At 38.9% G+C, this 6,937-nt stretch overlaps 1 non-coding gene across 1 annotated transcript; it reads left to right on the top strand.

Annotated features, from left to right (window-relative positions):
* The first annotated feature begins 6,509 nt into the window (after positions 1-6,509).
* Positions 6,510-6,617, top strand: LOC148548233 (small nucleolar RNA R71). Its single transcript, XR_015897529.1, has one exon. It is a non-coding gene; the product is annotated as a small nucleolar RNA R71 (small nucleolar RNA).
* The last annotated feature ends 320 nt before the right edge of the window (positions 6,618-6,937 follow it).

The raw sequence follows: 6,937 nt of genomic DNA, 5'->3' as shown, positions 1-6,937 counted from the left end.
GAATGTGCACCCATTTTTCCAAATTTTCAATAAGTACCCAAATTTTTTTTTCTTTTTTCTTTCTACCAATGCTTCCCAAAACTTCCCCCACACTTAAATGAAACACACACCTTAACCTAAGCTAATCAAGGATACAAATCAAGGTAAATCATAGTTTTCCGCTTAAGGTTGTGATGTGCTAATATCAAGAACAATGGGGTAAATAAAGCTCAAAAGGGTTTAACAATGGTAAATGCAAAGGGTAGGCTATATGGGAAAAGTAAGCTTTTAAACAAAGATGGCCTCAATCATGCTCAATGCAATACAAAACATCAATCCTTGGAAATAAAGAATCAAGAAAAGACAAGATTACAATCATAGAAGAGATATAGCACACAATAAACAAAATTAGTGGTTAAAATGTGTAACCACTCAATATAACCCAAAAGCTCACAAGGTAATTGTTCTTTACTCTTCTATGTTCCACAGAAATCATTCAAGCAAGTTTGAAAAATAATTTTTCCATTCAATTCAATAGAAAGCACAAAATTCTTGGAAAGTTCTTCTTGTTTTTCACCAAAATTATTTCCTATATGTATGTATGTTGTGATGGATGCAAAATTTTTCAAAATTTCCTAGTTCTTTCCCTAATTTTCAACAAGCAAAAAGTAACATGAACAATTAGGATCAAAATGAGCAAGGCATAAGCTATTCACATCATCCAATCACAATCCATATCTATACTAAATACCAAGCAAACAAGCTCAATATATATATATATATATATATCATAATTAAAATACAATACCAAAGATAACTAGAAGCAAGCTAATATATATACATCAAAGTACTAAACAGTAGCAAAAAGTAAGGTGCTGACAATATCTACAAAAACATAATAAAACTGAAAATAAACTAAGTAAGAGTGTTCAGGAGAGAATGTTTACACCCAAAATGTCGTAGATCCTCCCCCACACTTATCGTGCACTGTCCTTAGTGCTCAAAATAATCAATCGGGGGAGGGGGGAGGTCAACCATGAGAAGCTTGGTGCACGAAATTATGATCTCAATAGCGCCAATAACTTGGTACGCACAATCATAATCTCAATTCCTTTTTCACAACTCTGCACAACTAACCAGCAAGTGCACTGGGTCGTCCAAGTAATAAACCTTACGTGAGTAAAGGTCGATCCCACGGAGATTGTCGGCTTGAAGTAAGCTATGGTCATCATGTAAATCTCAGTCAGGCGGATTCATATGGTTATGGAATTTTGATAATTAAAATATAAATAGAATATAAAATAGGATAGAGATACTTATGTAATTCATTGGTGAGAATTTTAGATAAGCTATGGAGATGCTTTGTTCCTTTTGAATCTCTGCTTTTCCACTGCTTCCATTCAATCATTCATACTCCTTTTCATGGCAAGCTGTATGTTGGGTATCATCGTCGTCAATGGCTACCTCCCGTCCTCTCAGTGAAAATGGTCCTCTACGATTTCTGTACGGCTAATCAACTGTCGGATTTCTCATCTCGGATGAAAAATACCAGGCACAGCTACCGCATGGCTAATCAGCTGTTGGTTCTCGATCGTGTCAGAATAAGATCCAATGATCCTTTTGCGCACTATCACTGCTCCCCACAATCGCGAGTTTGAAGCTCGTCACAGTCATCCCTTCCCAGATCCTACTCGGAATACCACAGATAAGGTTTAGACTTTCCGGATCTCCAGAATGCTGCCAATTGATTCTAGCCTATACCACGAAGATTCTAATCTCAGATTCAGATGCCCCATTGTCAGAGGGGAGTCGATGTGAATCCTTTAAAAGAGATCCAAGAGATATACATTCAAGCTTGTTTTCATGTAGAACGGAAGTGGTTGTCAGGCACGCGTTCATAAGTGAGAATGGTGATGAGTGTCACATAATCATCACATTCATCATGTTCTTGGGTGTGAATGAATATCTTGGAATAAGAATAAGCTTGAATTGAATAAAAAAACAATAGTACTTTGCATTATTTCATGAAGAACTGTAGAGCTCCACACCTTAATCTATAGGGTGTAAAAACTCCACCGTTGAAAATACATAAGTGATAATAGTGTTCATTGGCTTTGGCCCCAGTGGGGGAATCAGAATGACCAAGACCTCGACCTAAGGACTAAACGTCCAGAGATCTCAAATACAATAGGAAAAGGTCCAATTTATAGAGAACTAGTAGACTAGGATTTACAAAAATGAGTAAATGATGCAGAAATACACTTCTGGGCCCACTTGGTGTGTGCTTGGGCTGAGCATTGAACTTTACATGTGTAGATACTTCTCTTGGAGTTAAACGCCAGGTTGTAGCCTGTTTGTGGCGTTTAACTCTGGTTTGTAACCTGTTTCTGGCGTTTAACTTCAGAATAGGGCAGGAAGTTGGCGTTTGAACACCAGTTTGCGTCGTCAAAACTCAGGAAAAGTATGGACTATTATATATTGCTGGATAGCCCTGGATGTCTACTTTCCAATGCAATTGAGAGCGCGCCAATTGGGTTTCTGTAGCTCCAAAAAATCCACTTCGAATGCAGGGAGGTCAGAATCCAACAGCATCTGCATTCATTTTTCAGCCTTTGAATCAGATTTTTGCTCAGGTCCCTCAATTTCAGCGAAAAAATACCTGAAATCACAGAAAAATACACAAACTCATAGTAAAGTCCAGAAATATGAATTTTTCTTGAAAACTAATAAAAATATACTAAAAAGTAGCTAGATCCTACTAAAAACTACCTAAAAACAATGCCAAAAAGCGTATAAATTATCCGCTCATCACAATACTAAACTTAAATTGTTGCTTGTCCCCAAGCAACTAAAAATTAAATAGGATAAAAAGAAGAGAATATACTTATAAATTCCAAAATATCAATGAAACTTAGCTCCAATTAGATGAGCGGGACTAGTAGCTTTTTGCCTCTGAACAGTTTTGGCATCTCACTTTATCCTTTGAAGTTCAGAATGATTGGCATCTATAGGAACTCAGAATTTAGATAGTGTTATTGATTCTCCTATTTTAGTATGTTGATTCTTGAACACAGCTACTTTATGAGTCTTGGTCGTGGCCCTAAGCACTTTGTTTTCCAGTATTACCACCGGATACATAAATGCCACAGACACATAACTGGGTGAACCTTTTCAGATTGTGACTCAGCTTTGCTAGAGTCCCCAATTAGAGGTGTCCAGGGTTCTTAAGCACACTCTTTTTTCTTTGGATCACGAATTTAACCGCTCAGTCTCAAGCTTTTCACTTACACCTTCACGCCATAAGCACATGGTTAGAGACAGCTTGGTTTAGCCGCTTAAGCCAGGATTTTAATCCCTTTGGGCCCTCCTATCCACTGATGCTTAAAGCCTTGGATCCTTTTTACCCTTTCCTTTTGGTTTAAAGGGTTATTGGCTTTTTTCTCTTGCCTTTTGGTTTAAAGAGCTATTGGCTTTTTCTGCTTGCTTTTTCTTTTTCTTTCTCTCTTTTTTTCGCCATTTTCTTTTTTTTTCGCAAGCTTTTGATTTTTCACTGCTTTTTCTTGCTTTAAGAATCAATTTTATGACTTTTTAGATTATCAATAACATTTCTCCTTTTTCATCATTCTTTCAAGAGCCAACAAATTTAACATTCATAAACAACAAATTCAAAAATATGCACTGTTCAAGCATTCATTCAGAAAACAAAAAGTATTGCCACCACATCAAAATAATTAAACTAACCTCAAGGATGAATTCAAAATCCATGTACTTCTTGTTCTTTTGTTTTTAGAACATTTTTCATTTAAGAAAGGTGATGGATTCATAGGACATTCATAGCTTTAAGGCATAGACACTAGACACTAATGATCATGTAATAAGGCACAAACATAAATAAAAATAAAGCATAGAGAACGAAAATAGAAAAATTAAATAGACAAGGAGATTAAGGAACGGGTCCACCTTAGTGAGGGTGGTGTCTTCTTCCTCTTGAAGAACTAATGGTGCTCTTGAGCTCCTCTATGTCTCTTCCTTGCCTTTGTTGCTCCTCCCTCATAGCTCTTTGATCTTCTCTAATCTCATGGAGAATGATGGAGTGCTCTTGGTGCTCCATCCTTAGTTGTCCTATGTTGGAACTTAATTCTCCTAGGGAGGTGTTGATTTGCTCCCAATAGTTTTGTGGAGGAAGGTGCCATAAATGGTTATGGAAAAACAAAAAAGCAATGCTTTTACCCCACTAAACTTAAAGTGTTTGCTCGTCCTCGAGCAAAGAAGAAAGAATGAAAGAGAAGAAGAAGAAAATGGAGGAGATAGAGGTAGAGGAGAATTCGGCCAAGGGGGTATAAGGGGTTTGTGATGTGTGAGATTGAAGGAGTGATGAGGGGTATATATAGGAAGAGATATGGAGGTGATTGGTGAAGGGTATTTGGGGAAGAGTGTTATAAAATGGTGTGAAGAAGAGAGAAGAAGAGGTGGGGATCCTGTGGGGTCCACAGATCCTGAGGGGTCAAGGACTTATCATCCCTGCTCCATTAAGGCGTGTAAACGCCCTTAGAGTGCAATCCTGGCATTTAACGCCAGACTGCTGCTTGTTTCTGGCGTTAAACGCCAAGCTGTAGCCTGTTTCTTGCGTTTAACACCAGCTTTATGCTTCTTTCTAGCGTTTAAACGCCAGTAAGCTTATCCTCCAGGGTGTGCTATTTTTTATTTTGTTTTTGATTTTTTAGTTGTTTTTGTGACTTCACATGATCATCAACCTAAAAAAACATAAAATAGCAATGGAAAATAAATAGATATAATTAAATAATATTGGGTTGCCTCCCAACAAGCGTTTCTTTAATGTCAATAGCTTGACAGTGAGCTCTCATGGAGCCTCACAGATAATCAGAGCAGGGTTGTAGCCTCTCAACACCAAACTTAGAGTTTGGTTGTAGCCTCCCAACACCAAACTTAGAGTTTGAATGTGGGGGTTTTAGTTGACTCTGTATTGAGAGAAGCTTTTCATGCTTCCTCTCTATGGTTACAGAAGGAGAACCTTGAGTTTTGAATACAAGGTAGTCCTTATTCAGCTGAAGGACCAACTCTCCTCTGTTAATGTCAACCACAGCTTTTGCTGTGGCTCAGAAGGGTCTGCCAAGGAGGATGGATTCATCCTCATCCTTCCCAGTATCTAGGATTATGAAATCAGTAGGGATGTAAAGGCCTTCAACCTTTATCAGCACGTCCTCTACTAGTTCACAAGCCTGTTTCATTGATTTGTCTGCCATCTCTAGTGAGATTCTTGCAGCTTGTACCTCAAAAGATTCCTAGTTTCTCCATTGCAGAGAGTGGCATGAGGTTTATCCCTGACCCCAGGTCACACAGAGCTTTCTCAAAGGTCATAGTGCCTATGGTACAAGGTATGAAGAATTTTCTGGGATCCGGTTTCTTCTAAGGTAATGTCTGCCTCATTAATGCACTCAGTTCACTAGTGAACAAAGGGGTTCATCCTCCCAAGTCTCATTACCAAATAACTTGGCATTCAGCTTCATGATTGCTCCTAGATACTTAGCAACTTGCTCTTCAGTGATGTCTTCATCCTCTTCAGAGGAAGAATATTCATCAGAGCTCATGAATGGCAGAACGAAGTTCAGTGGAATCTCTATGGTCTCTGCATGAGCCTCAGATTCCTTTGGTTCCTCAAAGGGAAACTCCTTTCTGTCCAGAGGACGTCCCATGAGGCTTTTCTCACTGGGATTCACGTCCTCCTCATTCTCTCCAGGTTCGGCCATGTTGGTCATGGTTATGGCCTTACACTCTCTCTTGGGATTTTCTTTTGTATTGCTTGGGAGAGTACTGGGAGGAGTTTCAGTAATCTTCTTACTCAACTGACCCACCTGTGCCTCCAAATTACTAATGGAGGACCTTGTTTCATTCATGAAACTTAGTGTGGTCTTAGATAGATCAGAGACTATGGTTGCCAGGCCAGAATGGCTCTGTTCAGAATTCTCTGTCTGTTGCTGAGAAGATGATGGAAAAGGCTTGCTATTGCTAAACCTATTTCTTCCACCATTATTGTTGAAGCCTTGTTGAGGCTTCTGTTGGTCCTTCCATGAGAAATTTGGATGATTTCTCCATGAAGGTTTATAGGTGTTTCCATAGGGTTCTCCCATGTAATTCACCTCTGCCATTGCAGGGTTCTCAGGATCATAAGCTTCCTCTTCAGAAGATGCTTCTTTAGTACTGTTGGATGCAGCTTGCAATCCATTCAGACTCTGAGAAATTATATTGACTTGCTGAGTCAATATTTTGTTCTAAGCCAATATGGCATTCAGAGTATCAATTTCAAGAACTCCCTTCTTCTGAGGCGTCCCATTGTTCACAGGATTCCTCTCAGAGGTGTACATGAACTGGTTATTTGCAACCATTTCAATGAGTTCCTGAGCTTCTACAGGGGTTTTCAGGTGAAGAGATCCTCCTGCAGAATGGTCCAATGACATTTTTGACAACTTAGACAGACCATCATAGAATATAAATATGATGCTCCATTCTGGAAGCATGTCAGTAGGACACCTTTTGATCAGTTTCTTATATCTTTCCCAAGCTTCATAGAGGGACTCACCTTCCTTCTGTCTGAAGTTTTGGATTTCCACTCTAAGCTTGCTCATCTTTTGAGGTGGAAAGAATTTGGCCAGGAAAGCATTAACCAGCTTATCCTAAGAGTTTAGGCTATCCTTAGGTTGTGAATCCAACCATATTCTAGCTCTGTCTCTTACAGCAAAAGGAAAAAGCATAAGCCTGTAGACCTCGGGATCAACTCCATTGGTCTTGATAGTGTCATAGATTTGCAAGAATTCAGCTAAAAACTGATGAGGATCTTCCATTGGAAGTCCATGAAACTTGCAATTCTGCTGCATTAGAGAAACTAATTGAGGCTTAAGCTCAAAGTTGTTTGCTCCAATTGCAGGAAGTGAGATGCTTC

Source organism: Arachis ipaensis, chromosome B8 (assembly GCF_059453495.1).
Source record: "Arachis ipaensis isolate K30076 ecotype BB chromosome B8, ASM5945349v1, whole genome shotgun sequence".
NCBI classification, from domain to species: domain Eukaryota; kingdom Viridiplantae; phylum Streptophyta; class Magnoliopsida; order Fabales; family Fabaceae; genus Arachis; species Arachis ipaensis.
The sequence above is the reverse complement of the archived record's forward strand: the minus strand, read 5'-3'. Positions and strand labels throughout refer to the sequence as shown.